Source organism: Zosterops lateralis (assembly GCF_965231275.1).
Source record: "Zosterops lateralis genome assembly, chromosome: 30".
Taxonomy (NCBI): domain Eukaryota; kingdom Metazoa; phylum Chordata; class Aves; order Passeriformes; family Zosteropidae; genus Zosterops; species Zosterops lateralis.
Window position 1 is genome coordinate 309,673 of NC_139790.1, and position 19,898 is coordinate 329,570.

General features: G+C 54.8%; 1 protein-coding gene across 1 annotated transcript in view; it reads left to right on the forward strand.

The window, feature by feature from the left end:
• The first annotated feature begins 260 nt into the window (after positions 1–260).
• The window catches only part of ZMAT4 (zinc finger matrin-type 4), a 52,310-nt gene continuing 32,672 nt past the window's right edge, over positions 261–19,898 (forward strand). The window contains exon 1 of the mRNA XM_083880275.1: positions 261–380. The gene's annotated coding sequence lies outside the window, so the exon portion shown is untranslated. The remainder of the gene's footprint in view (positions 381–19,898) is intronic.

A 19,898-nucleotide genomic window follows, 5' to 3' on the forward strand; every position in this document is an offset into this window, starting at 1 on the left:
CCGTGTGGAGACAGTGCAAACTCTCCTCTGACTGAGACATCACCCTCTGGGCCGGCTGTGGGGAATCTCCTTTGGCATCCCCTGCGGGCTGTCACCATCACAGGCCTGGGGGTCCTGGGGGGAGCCCTGTCCCCCTCCCCGGGCTGTTCTGTATCTCCCGCTGCTGTGCTGCCGCCAGACCATCGGTATCCTGAGTGCCCAAAGCCCCAGCCGCTCCCTGTGCTGGCAGCTCTGCAGCGGCAGAGGGCGGGTGGAGCAAACTGGGAGCGCACCTTCATGTCTGCACCGCTGCTCGGGGCTGGCAGACTGTGCCCACATCCCACCGCCCGCTCCTCACACCTGGGCTCGGCCACCAGGGAGTCCTGGAGAGGCTTTGGCTGGTAAGAGCCCTTTACTCACCTCCCTCCCCTCCTGGGGCCTCCAGCAGCAGCTGTACCTGTTCATTGGGTGTGACACTGCTCTCTGCCTCCAGACTGGCGCTGCTGCCGTGGGCTGAGGTTGGTCCCCGGGTCTCTGAGCCGGAGGAGAAACTGGGGCACTGGCGATGCTCAGTGAGTCACAGGCAAGGGAAGCTGCTATTTACGGGCTGCCAGGACTCAGCTCAGCTCGGGCTAAAGCCCGTGTTTTTCCTGCACAGGAGTCAATATTTCCGCTTGAGGGGCTCAACCGCCTCCCCCTGCCTGGGCTTCGCCTCGGTGAGGGGTGGGGGGAATTCAGAACTTCCCGAACAGCCCAAGAGGCTGCGGGGGAGAACTGCGGGATGTCGGGCTGGGAAGGGAGCGCTGCCCGGAGCTGCGGGAGCGGGGCCGGTGAGGGGCTGGGGGAGCCGGTGAGGGGCTGGGGGAGCTGTGGAGCCGCGCTGGGGTCAGCCCGGGAGGCCTCGTTCACAGAAACGCTCCCGTTGTCGAGTTAAACACTTCACTGGGTTTTGCCCAGCGAGGCACAAACAGCCTGTCTGTGCGCTGGCAGCCAGGCAGCAGCAGAACCACAAGGGAAATATGTTTCTGTCTGGGCTCGCTGCATCTTCCAGGCTTTGCTGGAACGATTCCTCAAAGAAAGCATGAAATTATTTCAGCCTCTGAGATTAGTGGACCAGGCCGTGCCCTCCCCGGCAAGGAGACTGAAACCCCTCTCAGAGAGGCCTGGTGGGGTCCCCTTCGCTGCCACTGGGGTGGGCAATGGGAGGAGGGACAGGACCTGTTGGAAATGGGGCACCCGCTGTTTTGGCATCGCGGGGAGCCCAGGGCTGGCTCTGCTGTCAGAAGAACCACTCAGGCTCGGTGGTGTGCCTGGATCATAAAAGGTGACCTCGGAAATTGCATTTCCAAACATCTTCCCCTCTCTGGGAGCGATGGCATTGTTCCCAGTGTTTCAGGCTGGGACTGCCTGGGGCTCTTTGTTCAGACTCCCTGGATGCTGCAATTCCAGCGCGGAGCTGACGATGCTCTGCCAGAGCCCGGGATCCTGGGGGGAGCCTTTTGTTATCCCGAGGATTAAAACCTGCACTTGGGGATGAGCTGAGGAAATCAAAGTAACTTATCTAGGGACATCCCGCGGGCGTTTTTAGCAGTGTGATGTAGCCAGGGTCAGCCACTCCTTCAGGGGGTTTCAAGCTGCCCGAGCCGGCAGAAGGAGCCCACAAACCTCGGGGAAGAGGCACAGAATATTTTAAATACGCTCAGCAAACTTTGTTTTGCAAAGAACCTGCTGCTGACTGCTCTGATTTCACGGCTGAATGTCAGGAAAGGAGAAGTCCAAAGTGCATGGTGCTGCAGGAGAGAATCAGAGAGTGGCTGCTGCAAAGGCACAGGGGCTGCCCGGGTGCAGTGGGGGCTGCTGGAGCAGCTCTCAGGGCAGGGGGTTGGTGGCTCCTCGTTTATCACACCCGGTCAGCCCCTCCTGTGCTCACAGTCACAGGGTTTGGGAACTCTGAGGTGAATTTTCTCAAGCCTCTCTCTCCCTCCAGATAAACCCAGGAGCTGCTGTGCCCAGCGCTGGCACTGCTCTGTGCTCTGTGCTCTGTGCTCTGTGCTCTGCCTCACTCTGCCATCTCTGCTCTTAAGGGAAACGGGAATTGGATTTGGGAAAGGAGTGGCACAGAACTGGAGGTGGATTTCATCTGTCCACAGCCATTTGCACCAGTGGCTGCTCTGTTTGCCCCACGTCGCACTGGAAATGAAATGAGGGGCCAGTTCAGGCAGGGTTTGCTGCAAGGATGTCTCTGATAAACAGTGGGAAAGCAACTGTGCCCTTGCCTGTGGTTTCCTCTCCTCTTCATTCCCCCATGCCTGAAAGTGCAGGAAATGGAACCTGGGAGACACTGCACAAGCCAAGGGAGAGAGGGGAAATAGAAAATGCTGTCAGGAACACCAGATGTTGCTGCATCTCACGGTGAAGGATCATTTCTCCTCTCCCCAGAATCCACTCTGAATCCACAGGCTGACGACGGATTGTTCCAAGGGAAGGCCTGAACAATGTCCCCTGGAGCATGTGGCGTTCACCACATGGCAATTGTTTTACTGCAATGAGATAGAAAGTACATTTTTTAAAGTGCAAGACGTAGCTCCTTGCAGCAGTCCCCCTCTGTCTGACAAGGTGACTCCCAGTCCTTGTGCTGCTGTGCCTGGGCAGGGTTTGCAGTGTCCCCTGGGGGGCTCTGATGTCCTGACACTGAGCTGTGGACGCACAAGGGGCTGGGCACACGGCACACCCAGAGTCTTTACGGGAAGGAATCTGCTCCAGTTTGCGATTTGCTTTGTTCCACGTCTGTGGTAACCTCTCCTTCTTCGGAAAATAAGATTTTAAAGAGCTTATGAGAATGATCAAATCCTTCAGCTTCACTACTGTGATTAATCAATCACAGCTGCTGCTTTACAGCTCCTTGTTTTGATGTGTTTTGGGTTGTTCCAAAGTTAGCCCAGCTCAGGGCCAGGAAATATAATCCTGAGCCCTGCAGGGTGCTGGGATAGAACAAAAGCTGAGTTTTCAACATTATTTCCAACATTTCTTGTACCTATGCTGCCATTTATTGCCAGTGAGCATGGGATGCTCCTGGGAATTATACAATCCCCCCCAAAAAAATGTGAGGAAAGGATTTAAGAACCAGTTCTCCCCTGAATGGCAGCTGCATCATTGCAAATATTGTCTGATCTGCCCTTCTTAGCACTGAAGTATCTGGGACTCCAGGTGGCATCTCTAAAGAGTTTGTGTCAATTTTTGGAGGCTTAGTTGTACGGCTTAAATGCTCCTCAGCACTTATTTTTTTACAGTTAAACAGCCAAGCAGGATCACGAAGCTCAGATAGTTTGTAAAACTGCTGTCAAGCAGATTAAGCTGGAAATGGAAAATCTGCTTGTGAAGTCTTTTCTTTCTAATGTGTGTGTGTGATAGAGGGTGACTTAAAGTCCATTTCACCACTGAGGGGAGGCCCCAGGTATCTCACAGCAAAAGGACAGTGGCGTGGCTCAGCCTCCTGCATTGCACACACAAAATCATTGAGACTGTCTGCAAAATGTATTTAATAGAAACCAATTTAAACTGCACAGACTCATCCCTTGGGGCTCCTGACAACACCCCATTGGTGTGGGCTGTGGGTGCCTGCAGAGCTCTCACAGGCCCCAGGCCCGTTCTGCCATCACTGTTGGGTGTGGGCCACATCTGCTTCCCCAAAACACGGATTGCTGAAGGGGCAGCATTTTATCAGACCCTGGCAAAGCTGAGACCTGGACAGCAGAGCAGTTTGATGAGGAAAGGGGGAGGCAGGTAAGTGCCCTGACCAGCCAAATGTTCAGGAGGGGAATGATGCAAGTTTAATTTCACTGGCTTTGGAAGTGAAGGCACAAAGGAGCCTTTCCATATCTTGACAGCCAAGAGAATTATGCCTCCATTCCTCTGGGGTGAAACCACCAACTGCCTTGAGCTGCAAAGCCTTTGACCATCTCCCCTCTCCTGTGGAGACCCAGGAACCCCCTCCCTGCTGAGGGGTGTTGTGGGGACTGAGGGAGGGGGAGCAGAGCTTGATTAACTGCCTTTGTCCTGGGTGTTTGCACAGCCTTACACCTGGAGGAACAGGGCCTGGGGTACAGCCCCTCTGCTCCATCACATCCCCCAGTTCTCACCTCATCTGCTGGCAAATGAGGCACTGGGCAATTCGGCAGAGCTGGGACAGAAATCCTCCTGGTGCCAGCCAGCCCTCCCCATTCTCTGTGTTGTGAGCAGAAAGGAGGGTGGCAATATGACATTGCCCTGCAGGGGTGTCTTGGCAGAGGGGCTGTGCTCACCTCCAGCCCGGGCCTGTCAGGCTGCATTCTGAGCTGCCTTTGCCTGGGGACAGTGTGCACAGAGATAAGGGAAACCCACCTCTTTCCAGATTCGGGCATTTCTGGAGTTCAGAGTGGGGAGACAGTTTGGTTTGAGCCTGACTTTGCATCGCAGACTCCCAGCCATGTGTGTCTCAGGCTGTATTAGGGATCATCTTCCTATCACATAGTTTGCAGGGGTCTTGGATTTTCCTTCCGCTGTTTATTGCCTTGCCCCGGTCCTCGCCTTGCTCCTCTGCTCTGCCCCTGCCCTGGGGCAGCTGTTCACTGCCTGCTGCCCCCCCTGGGGCCGTGCCCAGCCTTTGACTGGGGATGACCCCCCCCTCGCTCCCTTTGGGGTTTGCGCTCCTCCAGCCGCGGCGCTGGGGAAGCCGATCCCGCCCGTGCGGGAATTCGCCTCCCCCTGTCCCCGTGAGCGGCGTGTGGTGGGCGCCCGCAGCGCCAGGCGTGCTCACTCCACAGACCCCGGGTGTTAACCCGAGTGTGTCATGCTCGCTCCACAAACCCCGGGTGTTCACCTGAGTGTGTCATCTGCAGGAGCGAGAGCCGGGAGCGTGTTCTCCCTGCGGGCTGAGGCACCATCACAGCCCTGCCCCGCAAACCAGACACGCACATCCCTCTGTTTTCACAGCGGGGAAAACCACAGACTCACACAATGACTGGGGCTGAAGGGACAGCAGGTGTCACCCAGTTCCACCCCCCTGACACACGGGCAGGGACAATTTCCACCAGACCAGACTGTTCCGAGTCCCGGCCACCCATCCTTGGGCCCCTCCGGGGACCCGGGGCAGCCACAGGTTCTCTGGGCGCCCCGTGCCGGCCCCCCCCACCCCACAGGAGGAATCCCTTCACACATCTCACACAGATCTCCCTTAAAGCCGTTTCCTCGCTCCCTGCCCGTGTCAGCGCGGTCCTCGCTGGCGGCCGGACCGGACCGGAGGCTCCGCCGCGCCGGGGGCTGTGCGGGGGCTGTGCGGGGTCCGGGGCTGTGCGGGGTCCGGGGGCTGTGCGGGGTCCGGGGGCTGTGCGGGGTCCGGGGGCTGCCCGGGGCTGTGCGGGGTCCAGGGCTGTGCGGGGTCTGTGCGGGGTCCGGGGGCTGTGCGGGGTCCGGGGGCTGCCCGGGGCTGTGCGGGGTCCGGGGCTGTGCGGGGTCTGTGCGGGGTCCGGGGGCTGTGCGGGGTCCGGGGCTGTGCGGGGTCCGGGGGCTGTGCGGGGTCTATGCGGGGTCCGGGGCTGTGCGGGGCTGTGCGGGGTCTGTGCGGGGTCCGGGGCTGTGCGGGGTCTGTGCGGGGTCCGGGGGCTGTGCGGGGTCCGGGGGCTGTGCGGGCCGGGGGCTGTGCGGGGTCCGGGGGCTGTGCGGGCCGGGGGCTGTGCGGGGTCCGGGGGCTGCGGGCGGCCCTGCGGAGCCCGGCGGAGCCAATGGCGCTGCCGGGGAGGAGCTGCGGCCCCGGCCCGGCCCCGCCTGCCGCCCCCCGCCGCACTCGGCCTGGGCTCGGCGGAGCTGCGGGAGCTGCGGGAGCGGCGGCCCCGGGCCGGGATCCCCGGGAGCGGCCCCGTGCCCGCCTGGAGCGCCCCGGGCCCGGAGGCACCGGGCATCGCCCCCGGGGGCGCCCCCCGCACCCCAAGGTACCGGGCACGGCCCCGCGGGGGCGGGTGCGGGGATCTGTTGATGGGAGTTGCAGGAAAGTTTGCGGAGGATTCGGAGTCCGTTAACGGCGGTGTCGGGGCGGGGGCGGCCCGGGGGTGCCGGCGGTACCGGCTGGGATCCCCCGCCGGGGCGGACCGGGCGATGCCGGGGCGATGCCGGGGCGGATGGAGCCGGGGCGATGCGGGCTCGGGAGCGGGCGGCTGTGCCCCGGTGCCGCCGCAGACCCGCCGCGTTACCCGGAGCCGATCGGCGCCCGCCCCGCGGGTCCAGCCCCGCGCCCAGCCCTGGACCGTTTTCCCGGCGGAGTTTTCGGGGATGCTGCATCCCTCCATCCATCCATCCATCCATCCATCCATCCATCCATCCATCCATCCATCCATCCATCCCTCCATCCATCCATCCATCCCTCCATCCACCTGTGCGGCGGCCGGGGCGGGCAGGCCTGTGGGAAGCGGCCCCGGTGCCGGGGCTGGGGCGGCTCGGGGCTGAACGAACTCGGCACCGGCGTCCCCCGGGAACGGGAGCTCCGGGGCTCTGGGGGGTGCGAGCGCGGATGTGCGCGCGTGCAGGAGAATAACCCTGTTCTCCGTGCTGTTTGGGAAGTTTGGAGAAGTTCCTAAGCCACCGGGGCTCGGAGACCAGAGACAGGGGGGCCGCTGAGCCGGGGCCGGGGCCGCCGTCCCTGGGGGCAGCCCCGAGCGGGGCCGGGGGGCCGGGGGGGGGATCGGGCCCCCCCCACGTGTTGCTCGGGGGTGCCCGGGGGTCAGAGCGCAGCCAAGGCTGTCCCCGGCACGGCCGAGGGGAGTCACACCTGCCCCGGGCTGTGCGGAGGGTCCCTGGCGGCTGAGCCCCGAGCTGGGCTGTGACCCCGCTCAGTGACACCGGACTGGGCCGGGTCCCCCCAGCTCCTGCGCTGCCCATCCCCGGGGGGTGTCCCCGGGGCAGCCGCGCTCTCCTTTAACCTCCCGTGGTGCTGGAGCGACCCGAGCGTGCGGTGCTTGGTGAAGAACGGGGTTTGCAGAGCGCTGAGTTAAAAATGATCAGTTTGTGTCTCCTGTGTGAGGTTTGTGCTGTTTGCTCCTGCAGGAGCACCTGAGGGGCAGCCCCTCTGCACACACAGCCCCCGGCCCGGCAGGCGAGGGGCGAGCAGGGGACGCTCCAGGGGAGGAGCAGCTCAGGAAGGAGGCGCTGGGCAGAGCTTTGGGGCCCTTGTCGTTCCACTGTGGGATCAGTGACCTGGAGCATCGCCTGGCACTCACTGCACCGCGCTGTGGGGCGGGGGGAGCAGGGGCCTGATCAACGGTAAAAGGTGTTTTGCTAAAGGTTCTAGACAGTGACTCATCTGCTGTAGGAAGGGACAGGAAGGAGAGGCAGCACAGGAGATTTCTGGAGTACAAATGGGTCTTTCCCCCTGATTTTATCAGAAGCAGGAATCAGGGAATTTATCAGGTCAGGAATCCTTTATTACTCCCAGAACAGTGTCAGCCTGTGGGTTATAAACCTCCTGAGGCACCTCCTGCATCCCTCTCCCTGGGGAGGATCCTGCCTTCGGGCCACATCCTGGGGTGATGGACACCTTGGACAGTCTGGGGTGATTTCCAGCCCTCACAATTGATTTTATCTGGCCATTCTTAGTCACTTGTGAGTCACTCCCAATAACTGATCCTAGTCCATATATTGCACCCTGGTTCTGCCTGTGCCTGCCTGGCTGGGGTGTTTCAGGAGTAATTTCCCATGCCCCTGAGTTGCTCAGTCTTAACTTTTCTTCTGCATCCAGCCTTCCTCCCTCGTGCTTTTCTCCTGCCCTGGGCAGCACAGAGGAGGTGCAGTGCTGCTGCCTTTCACTTTTCCAGGTGTGCTGCACCCTCAGAGGCCTCCCCGGCTATTTGCAGCATCGCTGGCTGCCTCCACTTGAAAAGTGTCTGTGTAAGGAGTTGTTTTGGTGATATTTGCCTGGATTTGTTTTATTTGCAGAGGGATTGGTGCAGCCAGTTGCTCCTTGCTGACTGAGCACCTTGCCCACAATGAGCAGCTGCTTCCTCTCTCTGGGGATTTATGGCTCCTGCACCGCCTCTCCCCCTTTGCTGGGGATTTACCTGGCAATGCTGATGCCTGGTCTGATGGTGGGTTTGTAATCCCCCCCTGCAGGGAGGGAGGAAAGATCCCCAAGACCCCCAACAGACAACCCTCGTGCCAGTGGTTAAGGGCAGACAACAATAGTGGGGGGTTGCTGAGAATTATTCCTTTGCAAGAAGCAGCTTTTGACCAAAAGTTGGCACCTTTTTGAGACCCAAGTGTCTCAAATCGTGCCCTTTTCCATTGCAAGGTGTTCTTTCACAATTAGGGCTCCTCAAACCTCTTGGAAATGGCTGTGGGTGCTGGGGCTGGTCCTTGCACCGTGCCCTGGGCACCAGCAGATCTGGGGTTCTCACTTTATCTGGGTTAAGCTCCCAAGGAAAGAGGTGTGACTTGAGATCCAGAACTGGTTTGAGAGATCAGAACTGGGCCAATTTCTAGGCCAGAATGGGGCTCTGGGTGTCCCAGGGGCAGATTTGGGTACGGAAGCAGCTGAAGGTCAAGGTTCCCACCTCCCTTCCCAGCACAGACGCCTTCCTCTGCTGAACACAGGGGGGTTGTGTCTCTGGCATCTGCTGGGCAGGTACAGGACATATGGCAGGACATAACTTTATTGCTCCTTTCAAAGCAAGAAAAACTCCTTGCTGAGAAGTGGTGGAGCTGTGAAATGCAGACGGGGCTGCCCCAGGAATAGCAGCAGGCTCAGGGAATGGAGGGAAAGCTTTTCTTCATGCCCTACCACCTCACCCTCTGAAGAGAGAGTGTTCACTTTGTCTGCATCCCCCAGAGGAAGGTTCAGCAGCGCCAGGCTTTGCTGTAACCCTCAGGCACCTTGTGGATGAGCCTGTGGATGGAGAAATGGCTAAATGGGACGGTGCATCTTTGCCTCTTTGTTTCAGTTCTCCCGTGATTTCCTGGATGATTTGTTGGTACCACACTCCATGTCCCCTGCCCTCCAGGGTGCCAGGGAGGCAGTCCTGGCATGTGCAGGTTGTGGGGCACCTGTGGGTGCTGAGGGCTCCCTGTGCCTGGGCACTGCAGGGAGTGATGCCCAAAGGCTGCCCTGCTCTGTCCTGCAGCAGGCTCGAGAGGTTAAGGTGTATATAGGAGTACATTTAAACAGTCAGGAGGTATTAAATACATATTTTTCTGGGCTGTGGTTTGTGTCAGAGCTGTGTGCAGGAAAACAAAAGGTTTTCTGGGGTGGCTTTTGCTCTGCTGTTGGCTTGTGCCTGCTCAGCCTGGCTGGTGCCTTTGGGTCTTTGTGTTTCTGGTCACCTTGCAGCAGACACGGGCTGTGGCATCTGTTCTCCCTTTGCACCCCGTGCTGCTGACACCTGCATTTTCCTCGGCCCGGAGGTGTGAATGCTTTACCTGCCACCACCTCCTGCTCCTGCCGAGCAGGAGATGGGTTTTTGCAGGGAGCCAGGGGGAGCCGTGCCACTCACTTCCTCCTTATTACCTGGAAAGGAATAAAGTTGCAGAAGGATCCGATTTTGAGAAAGACCCAGAGTTCCAAAACGTTCCCGGAGGACAGATCCCTAATTACTCTCTAATTGCATTAGAGTTTAATTTGTTGTTGTTTTTACTGTAATGTTCCCATTTTCCTCGACAGTTTGATCTGTTTCATTAACTAGAAATGGCTGGAGATGAATATTTGCAATATCAAAACTTGCCTGTTGTGCAATGCTTGACAGGTTTCAGGCCTTTATTGTGCTGTCAGGGCCTGGGTGACTTTGCCAGCCCTGCCTGCCTGGAACTCAAGCCTGGGGTGCAGCACTCACCAAATGGCAGCATTTTGCATGTACGTGCAGGTTTGGTCCTGGGAGTTCTGGTGTCTGTCCTGCTTCCAGGAGACACAGGAAAAGCTGAGCTGAGCTGTCCCCAGAGCGGCTTAAGGGCAGCTGCTCTTCAAAAGGCTTGTTTAATCCATTTCTCCTGAGCACAGCGGGGAGCAGGTCTGGAAATGGATTTGGGAAGCTTCAAAAAAGGTTTTCAGGAGCTTCATTTAGAAAGCAATAGGGGAGAAGAGTATTGCTGCTCTTAATTCTGGAGCAGAAATATATTTACTTTGCCTTGTTTAAGGGGAAACGGTCTAGAAGGTATAGTGAAGCTTGGACCTACTTATTGCCAATTCATCTTTGTTGGTGAAACAAATCCTGAAGGTGGGAGAGTATAAATAAACCCTTCCAGCTTATCATCCTCAGCACTTGAGGCCCTAGAGGTGTCACTTGTCTCCTGCTTTGATCTACTTGCTTGTATATCACATACATGTTCCTTATCACATACATGTTCCTTATCACATACATGTGAGTGTCACAAAGAGCACCTGGGCAGGGTCCCCACTGCCCCCGAGCTGGGCGTGGTGGGGCTGCACCTACAGCTCTCAGAAAGGGACATGACCCATGAGGAGACGTGGAGAACTGCACCGTGAACTCAAAACTGCTCCTAAATTTGATCCAGCCACTTACAAACAGGTGGGTGGACCTGGTGGTGAAGCGAGACGTTGGTATTTAAAGCCATCGTGCAGGATGCAGCCAGAGACATGACACCCAGCAGCAAGCTGTGAAGGTGAGACATGCTCTGGTTTCAAAATCCACCGAGAAAATGGGAAAAAGCTTGGAGTGCTGCATCTGCAGGCACCTAAGTGGCTTGTCAGAAACCCCCAGGAGCGGGATGGAATTGAACACCCACTACATTTGAAACCATAAATTAGCGGGTTAAACCTGCTGTTGTGCAGAATGCTGTGCAGGCCCCTCTATTATTGGATGTATAATAAGCACATGTGAGCTGATTGTGTTGGAGGCAGAGGCTGCTGTGGCCTGGGTGTTGGTGAGGGTGTCAGGCTGGCAGTTCCCTGCTCTCAGCTCTAACCCTGGATCTGAGGACTTGGTGGTGTCTGTGTTTGCCACCCCCGAGCTTCAGTCTTGGCTTCAGTGACAGCCCGTGGCAGAGGGAAGCCAGAGTTTAGTCTGACTTAAAATGAAAACTAATTAATCAATTCCGTGTTTTCCGTCCTACAATGTCAGTAGTGAAAGCATCGAGATGATAACTGAGAATTCAACTGCTCATTTGAAAATACTGAGCAATTAGACAAGTTTATGACAATATTATTTCCTGCCACCAGAGATGATTCACTGTACTACTAATTGTGGTAATAATTAATCCATCTAATTTTCAAGCACGCAGCTGTAGTTCACGGTAGTCTGATGGGCACAGGAGCCACAGAGGGTGTGGGGACCCATTATTTTCTCTGTTTAATTATCAGAGGCCTTTCCTGCACTTCCAGCTTGCTGTGCCTTTGTGAGGAGGTGCAGGGCTTGGGAGGCACGGGCTGGGGGTCCCAGCACATCCCCACACCTTGGAACAGGTGGTGAAGTCAGGGGTGTGAGGAGCCTGTTCACAGTGCTCTGCTCTGACAGGGGGTTAGACAGGACGTTACAAAGCAGCCAAGATGTTTTTGGCTTTGCAGAACACACGAGGAGCATTTTGAGCCCTTTTTCCTCCTACCCAGACTGTAAGGCTGACAGCCCCGGGTGCAGGGTAACCTACAGGGATAACGGATGGTCTATGAAACACATTAACTTGTTTTAATGCCTTTCTGTGGCTGCCGACTACCACAGGGGGTGCCTAATAAATACTGTCGGAATTGGAGTCCCCAGACTGTGCAGGGAAAGGGAGACCTTTCCAAACCTATGAGTCAGAGCTGGTCTCTGACAGGAGCAGCCAGCGCCCGCCCCAGAGCGTGCCCAGCTCCAGCTCTTCTGCAACGGCAGTTTAATTTCTCACAAAAATAGAACCATTTGCGTTTCTGGGGACCCTGTGGCACACGGGGCCGGAGCACTGCAGTGGGCATTGAGGAACCACTTCTCGTTGCTCATCTGTTCGTGAGGGACAGAATGGTGGGTTTTTTTTTCCAGAGGAGAAAATGAAACATGAATTATCCGAGTGCTGAGATGTTCCCAAGCACAGGGAAAACAGGTCTGAGATAAAAGTCCAGCGTGTTTCTGCTTAGTGTGGCTGGAAGTGGGGAGATGTTCCTGTTTCTTAGAAAAGAGCAAATACAAAAGGAGGGGGTTTGTTTTTTCTTTTTTTTTTTTTTTTTTTTTTTTTTTTTTTTTTTTTTTGTATCAAAGACGGGCAAAGATAAAGGAAGTGCTGTAGGAGGGATATGAATGTTTTATGTTTTACTTAAGATAAAGCTCCTTGTTTGCTTTACAAAGCTAATTGACAGATTACACGATAATAAGAAGGAATTTAGTGAAATCTGCTGATGCCCTTTAGAGCGTGTGGGATTTGGATGTGCAGTTAAACCAGGCCGGAGGTTCCGCTGCTCTGGGCTAACTGGGGGACTCTGGAAACATTTTCTGTCCTGATACCTCGTTTGTAAATAATTCCATTGGTGGCCAGGAGCTCTGCTGTGGCTGCAGGGAGCGGAGTCCATCAGTCACCGCAGGGAGGGGAGGAGGGTTCCTGCCTTGGTGGCACCTGAGCTCCTGTAAATCCTCCCCAGGTGGCACCAGGTGAGTCACCTCGGGCTGGCAGAACAGGGTGGGAGAGGAACCATCCCGGGGAGGGGAGAGGAACTCGGCTGCACCTTCCCTGGGAACTCGAGGATGATCAGGAGCATCTCTGCTGCCTCTGACCCGGTTAAAGTCCTCCGGGCGGGCGCGTTCAGGGCTGTCAGCGGCGACAGTGACTGACCCGGGCTCGGCGCTGCTGGGGCTGGTGGAGGTTTTGGGAAGAGCTGCTTTGCTCAGCCAGCCCTTTATCAGGGCTCCAGAATTAAAATAATCCCCCATCAGCGGTGGACAGATTTGTTCTCTGGAGGCTTCTCCTGAGTCTGTTGCCACCTTACGTGGCTTTTCCTCTTGGGTTTCCGAGCTGAGGCTGATGGGCACTGACAAGCCCTGATTATGCAAAGTACCAGAGGCAAGGGGGCTGCCGGGGTGGGATCCGGCTCGCCTCGCCTCCTGCCATTTTGTGTGTTATTAGAGAGCCACTGGAAAGAAAAAAAAAAAAAAAAAAAAAAAAAAAAAAAAAAAAAAAAAAAAAAAAGTAGGTCCCGCTTATCCCAAAATAAACGCGCCGTCCCGGCGGTGGCTGCGGGAAGGGCTGGGTGGGAACCCCTCGCTGGGCTCCCCCTGCCCCGGGCAGCGGTGACCCGGCCCCGGGGTGCCCCCAGCCCCTGTGCCCCGCTCGGCCAGTGCCGACACTGTTTGTGAGTGTTTTTTGTGAGAAACCACCGTTCCCATGGCAACCGCGAGCATCACCGCGCGGTAACCCCGGGAGGGTCCCCGGGGAGCGCCGGCCCCGAGGGGCTGCGGCAGCCGCTGCTCGGCCCGGGGGGCTCCGGGGGCTGCAGGAACGCGCTCTGAGTGCTGGGGCGGGGGGAACCGCGCGGGGGAGAGCGGGGGGATGTCAGAGCAGGCATCCTCCCCAGGCTGGGCAGGGCCGGGCTGAGCCGAGGGGAGTCTGTTCCCACACAGAGGTGCCTCAGCAGCTGGTCCCAGGTCAGGGTCCCTCTTTTTCCAACCATCCCTCTTTTTCCAACCATCCCTCTTTTTCTATCCATCCTAATGCAAGCGAGTCCCTCCCCTCTGCATCTGACTCCCGCATCCCCTCTGTCTGGAGTGCAATCTCTGCAAAGCCTGCCCAGGTCTGTTTTAACCCTTATTTCAGGGGTTTCTGAGCTGTCCCCACTGCTCAGGGTTGAGCTGTGCCACCTGGCCGTGCTGGAGTGAGTGACACAGGCCTGTCTGTCCTTGAAGTGTGCAGGACACGCCACTGTTGGTACCCTGAGGCACGAAATGGGATTGCTCTCCCTTGAATTCCTACAAACTGTATTAAAACAGTCACAATATATCAATCTCTCTCTTTTTTTTTTTTTTAATGTATTTTTATTCAAATCAGCACATGTTTGCAATTAAGCCCTGCTACGTAGTGTGAATAATTAGAAAAAAATTCATGTGCCTAATGGGATACTTGCATTTGTAGGGAAGGAGTGATGCTGCTCACAGAATTGCAGAGTGGCTCTGCTCCCTCTGAACTTGGCTGTGCCTTCCCTCGTATCCCCTGGGGCACTTTGGGGCACGGAGGGCTCGTCCCCACTGCACGCCCAGATCTGTCCTTTGCTCTCTGGTTCTGTGTGTCTGTCATTTCTGGTGTTTGCCTTTTGTTCCCACTCCCAACAGGCAGTAGGTCAAAAAGTCACTGGTGGATTTTAGTGCAAAGCTCTTGTCCCTTGTCCCTTTGCTCCCCTGCCAGGAGGACACTGTGCTGCCCACCCTGGTGCAGGTAGGGGAGGAAGAGACACACCTGGAGACTTGGCCCTGCTGCTGTTCTGCCTGGAGGGAATTACCTGTCTCCCCTGGCTTCCCTCTGCCACAGAGCACTGCTGTCACTGATTGTTCATCAGGCTGTTTTCTTGTTTGGTTCCGTTTATATAAACGGTGCCTTGATGATTGGGTGAGGAGATGGGAACATCTGGCAGCTTTTCCCCCCTCGCCCGGAGCTCCTGAGCCTTGGGAATTCAGTGAGACATCCCTGGGAATTTCCTCCCCACAGCACGAAGCATGAAAAGCTGAGATGCTTTTATCATTTCCATCCATTGGGAGGGCACTGTTGTTGTGTGACTGCACCTATCTTAGTCCCGGCAAACACAGAATTCCCTTAAAGGTTTGGGTTAGAAAAGACCTGAAATATCACCTCGTTCCAATTCCCTGCCATGGACAGGGACACCTTCCACCAGCCCAGGTCCAGCCTGGGCACTTCTGCCTCCCCCCTGTTGTTCTGCACAACCTCTCCCCTCTGTGCTCCACATGCAGCAGCCACGTGCAGGATCTCTCCTGCTCCCCAGCTCATGCCACGCACAATCTTGTTCTGATTTTCAGGGCTCCAATAAAGCGTGTCAAAATGCATCAAAGGCTCGGTGCAGAAGTGAAGCAAATTGACTCTGTGGAGGATTTAGGGAATGGAGGGAGATGGGATAAACCCCAACCAAACAAGAACTGCAGGGAAGGTGAAGCATGGAAGAGATGGCAGATGTGCAGCACAGCTGGAGGGACATGGAACATCTTTGATTTGGCAGGAGAATGGGAAAAACTGAAAATGGTGCACAGATCCTCTTGAGGTGTGGCTCGTAGGGAGCTCCTGGTGGGGAGGGACACACTTCCATGACCTCTGGGACACAGGATCACCTGGGCCCTGTTACATTTCCCTGCTCCACCTCGCTGGGACTATGGAGGGACAGTGAGGAAATTCAGGTGCTGGTACAGGCTGAGGCTGCAGATGTCATGGCTGTGAATTTGGGCTCTTGCTCCAGCTCAGGGTGGGCTGCAGAGTCCTGTCGTCACCATGGGATGAGCTGTCTGTCCCATCCCAGCCCTTCTCCTGGCTGCCCTGGCCTCCAGACTCTCAGGGCAATAAAAGCAGGAGGAGAACTTCACTCATGGAACAGGCTCAGCCCCTGTCTTGTCGTGCTGGGAAATCAGGCACTTCAAAAGGCAGTTTTGCATTTCCTCAGATGCCTCGAAGTAAGTGCAGTGACAGAGTTGCTCAAAGCACATTAATTATTAGTAAAGGCTTTTTTTCTTTTTATTGCAAGACAAATTAAACAACAGACGAAAACAGGAGGTGTTACACGAGATGTTAATCCATGGGAGAGTGACAGCAGCAAGAGTCACAAATAATTCATAACATGAAAATCAGGACATTTAATTTTTTGGCTTGTTGTTTGCATTTGGCATTTGTGCACGTGCTCAGCTGCTGCTTCTCTTGTGTCCCAGCGTGGAGATTTCAGAGGCTGTTAATTTTGTAAAAAGTGATTATAGGCCTTCAAGAGTAAATCAGATAAGAGACTACAATTTTTTTTTTCTCTCCTCTTGACTGGAAGAAACCAAGTTGCTGAAACCTGTGTTTCCTAAGGCACTCCTTGTCCTCGATTGGGCAATAGAAAAAGTTAATGTGTACAGGAATTCCAGGGCACTTCCACCACTCTCCTATGTGGCAGGGACACATTCAGTACATGACCCCACCTGGAGGGATTGGGCTGGTGCAAAGCGTTTCCTTAGAAAGGAATTTGGCTTTGTATATGTCTCTGATGTAAATTGTTAGTTGCTGTCCTCTAAAATTTAGTGCAGCTCAGTTAGCACCTTTCTGGACATTGCCAAAACCTGGCGTCAGTCTGATCAAATTGGTTTCTCATTGGGCTGTTACAGTCACTGAAAACGCTGAGAAGGATCTCACCCATGTGGCAGAAGGTGTTGCAGACACGTCACAGGGAGCCGTTCCTGGAGCTGCTGAGCTGGGTGTGCAGGGCCCTGGATCTGGGGCAGGGAGGGGACCTGGCACTGGAGTGTGGCACAGGGGGCCGTAACAAACCCCACTGAAGGGCACAAAGCCATTGTCAATTTTGGTAGAGGCCCTGTCATGTCCCCACCTGAGTTTCAGATATTTATTTATACCTCAGTGCAAAGACCAAGTGCTTCTCCTCAGCATGACAGGTTGTGTCCAGGTGACAAGGGCATGAACTCTGTGTTAATTCTTCAATTCTCAGCAAGAAAAGTCTCCGAGAGAATTCAGGGACATGTCCCACCCTGCTCAGCACCTGCCTGTGCCCTTGAGTGTCCCTCACAGCCTGGGACGTGCTGATGGCTGTGGCAGGGAAAGCCCTCCCTTCCCTGCTGCGTTTTGACAGACGGGCTGTGAGGTGAGATCAGCTGAGGGCCGGTCAGTCCTGGAGTGCTTAGGCATGTGTGGGCAGGGAGAGAGTCAGACTGGCATCAAGTGATTAGAAATGCATAAATATTAATTGCTTATGAACTCCCTTTATCACACTCGCAGGCAGAAGAAGTTAATAAATCATTGCTCAGATTAACCCACGGAAGGGTAATGCAGAGTGTATCTGAGAGGAGACAGAAATGGGCAAGGGAGCTTTTCTGGAGGGGCTGGTTTCAGGCTGGGCACCCACAGCACAAAGCTGTGTTGTGTTTCAGGGTTTCATGTCTGGAGTCTGCCTCTTGCTGCAGAGGGGAGCCCCTGCAGCTCTGCAGAGGAGCCATCACCCAGCCTTGCTGTGGCACCTCTGCAGCAGTCCCTTTGCAGGGAGCAGACATTTGGGTCTTGCTTGTCACGGGGCTCCTGCACAGATCCCCAGGAAAACACCAGCCCTGGACCTTCCCTGGGGTCTGTGTGCCACCCTGGGCACTGTGGCAGCTTTAAAACCTGCGTGGGGGAGAGGGGCATTCATTTCTCTGCACCTCAGCTGGACATCCTTTGGTGGCTGCTGAGGGGGGGAAGAGGCTTTTGCTCCTCTGTTGCATTTCTGTGGGACAGGTAATTGTCTGATTTCTCAAGTCAGGGACTGGTGCTGAATTTAAAGTTGTTCTGAGGCTGTCTTGGATTCAGTGGCAACTTTGCAAGGGTGATTTCTATAAATGGGTGCTGGTAGTGGATTGCTTGTGTGGAAATCTTCCTTGCTAAGGTGAATCTATAATTTTTTGTCAAAATTTAATTTTGCCTAGAGCAGTTATTGTTACCAGAGCTTTTCTAATTATTTTAAGTAGCCAGGCTTACACATGCCTGAATCCTCATAGCTGTTTAGCCTAATATATTCATGCAAAAGCATGAAGGAGGTATTGCTTCCATTTGTTCTTTTGTTCTTCCTAATCCCCATTCCTCTCTGCTGTACCTTGCTGTACTTTTCATCACCATTGAAAAAGCAATTCCTGGAAAAAGCAACAGTGAAACCCTCTGCCAGAACCCCAGGCGTGAGGACACCCAGTTACATTTCTGCACCTGGACAAGGGGATCCTGCCATCCTGCAGGCTCTGGCAATCCTGGGCTTGCTGTGCTCCCTGGGGGCACAGGGAGCTTTCAGGTAATCAGGACTGGCTGCTGCTCACCTGTGCACCCAGGCAAAGAGAGCTGGTCCCTGAACTGCCCTGGTTCCCCCATCCTTCCCCCAGCGGTTCCGTGGGAGTTGTGGCAGTTTGGGGACAGCACTGGGATCCAAGGAGCTGCTCGGGGAGGGCAAAGCAACCCTGGCCAGGCTGTGCTGTGAGGAAAGCTGGGAGGGAGGCAGGGGCTGTGCCTCACTGAGGTGCTCAAGAGATGCCAGGCAGAGCAGGGTGGTCCTGCCAGCAGGGAAGATACACCAGGGTTTGGGGCAGGGCAGGAGCTCCTGTCACAGGTAACTGTGCTCTGGGTGTGTTGTGTGAGGGTCTCCTATTCCAGAGGGGGTTTAATTAGGTAACTTACACATTAGGTAATTTACACATTGAATTGTGATGCACAACAGTCACATCATCAGCAGAACCACTGTGTTCTCCTGGTGCTGCACCTGTGATATCGAGGTGAACACACCCCACAGCTGTATCAGAACTTATTGCTGAGAGAAAATGCCCGAGATCCAGTTCCTGGGTAAGTCTGTTCAGCCCCTGCTGCTGTAAAGGAGGACAGAGGATTCCCTATGAGGAAAACAGACTTGGTCTCTGTTATCAGAGCACAGAATGATGAACTAGTACTGAGAAGGTTTTGATTTACCCCGATTTTTGCAACGAGGGTTTGTACCAGCATTGCAGGCTGCATGCAAATGAAGGTGGTGTTACCTGTCTCTGGCTGATTGCTGGACTGAGATTTAATGAGATTCTTTGGTTTGCTTTGTGTCAATCTGTTGGAGTTAAGGGAGATTTCTTCCTCCCGCTTTGTTTTGCCTTTGATGCAATTTTGCAACACTTCTTGTATTCCTAAAAGGGCCTTTTGGTGTCTTTGAAAGTTTCTCAATGCAACATCTCTCTGGACAGTGTAAATGAAGATTAAAACCAGGCAGATAGCAAGAGAAAACAACTAAATATCTTCACAGAATCAAAGTGCACGTGCAGCAGCAGAGGAGCTCTGAGATTTGTGTTTCTGTCTGGTAAACCAGAACACCTGAGCAAACCTTTTCCTGGAACTCAAGGCGGGCTGGTCTCTCCAGGCTGGCAGTCTCTGGTGTCAGCTCAGCTGCTTGTTTTCATAAAATATTCAGGGGCCACAATAACCGTGGGATGGCAGGACACTGGGGGTTTGGAATAACCAGCCCAGCAGTGACCAGCCTTTCTGCACCTGGCTTTGTCTGCTAATGAGATCTCACAGCCTGTTCATTTCCACGTTATTTTTCTTCCCAGTCAGTGGAATGAACTCTATAAAACCTGTTATCAGTCTTCATTATGCTCAGGTATGTTATGATTGTGAATTATTAGATTTTATCTTGGCGTTAATGAGAAGGCACCAGCCTCTCTTTTCCCTCTTCCTTTGCATAGGGGTTGGTTTAAAATATTCTCTCTGTGTAGCTGCTTCTGCTGTTTTCTGGCTCTGCTTGGGTTCAGATTGTTTTAAGCCTCAACTTTCCTGATGCACCCCTTGACTGTGAGCTCAGACCTGCACACCTGCAGTGGCACAAGGAGGAGGCTGTGAGCAGAGGAGCAATGTGTTCCCGTGAAGCAGAGCACTCAGAAAGCTGGTTTTAAAGGTGCGAGTGTCCTCGTAGAAAGTTCTGGGGAACACATAAATATTTAAACAGCTGTTGGAGAGCAGCACAGCCCAGTAAATCATCCAAACAATTCTCCTCCACGTCTAAAATGGGAAATACAACAGAGTGCTCTTCCAGCTTAAAACCACCTTCCTCCGGGTTCTGATGCTGCTTGCCTTCTCTATAAAAGTCTTTATAAGCTCTTTTATGTTGTATAACAAATGGTCGAGCATGTTTTGTGCCACGAGTGATGTCTGACACAGCTGGTTCTGTGCAAGGTGTTTCCAGATAGGAAAGGCAATGAAGAGGAGCTGTTCACAAGTATCTCACATCACACATGGAT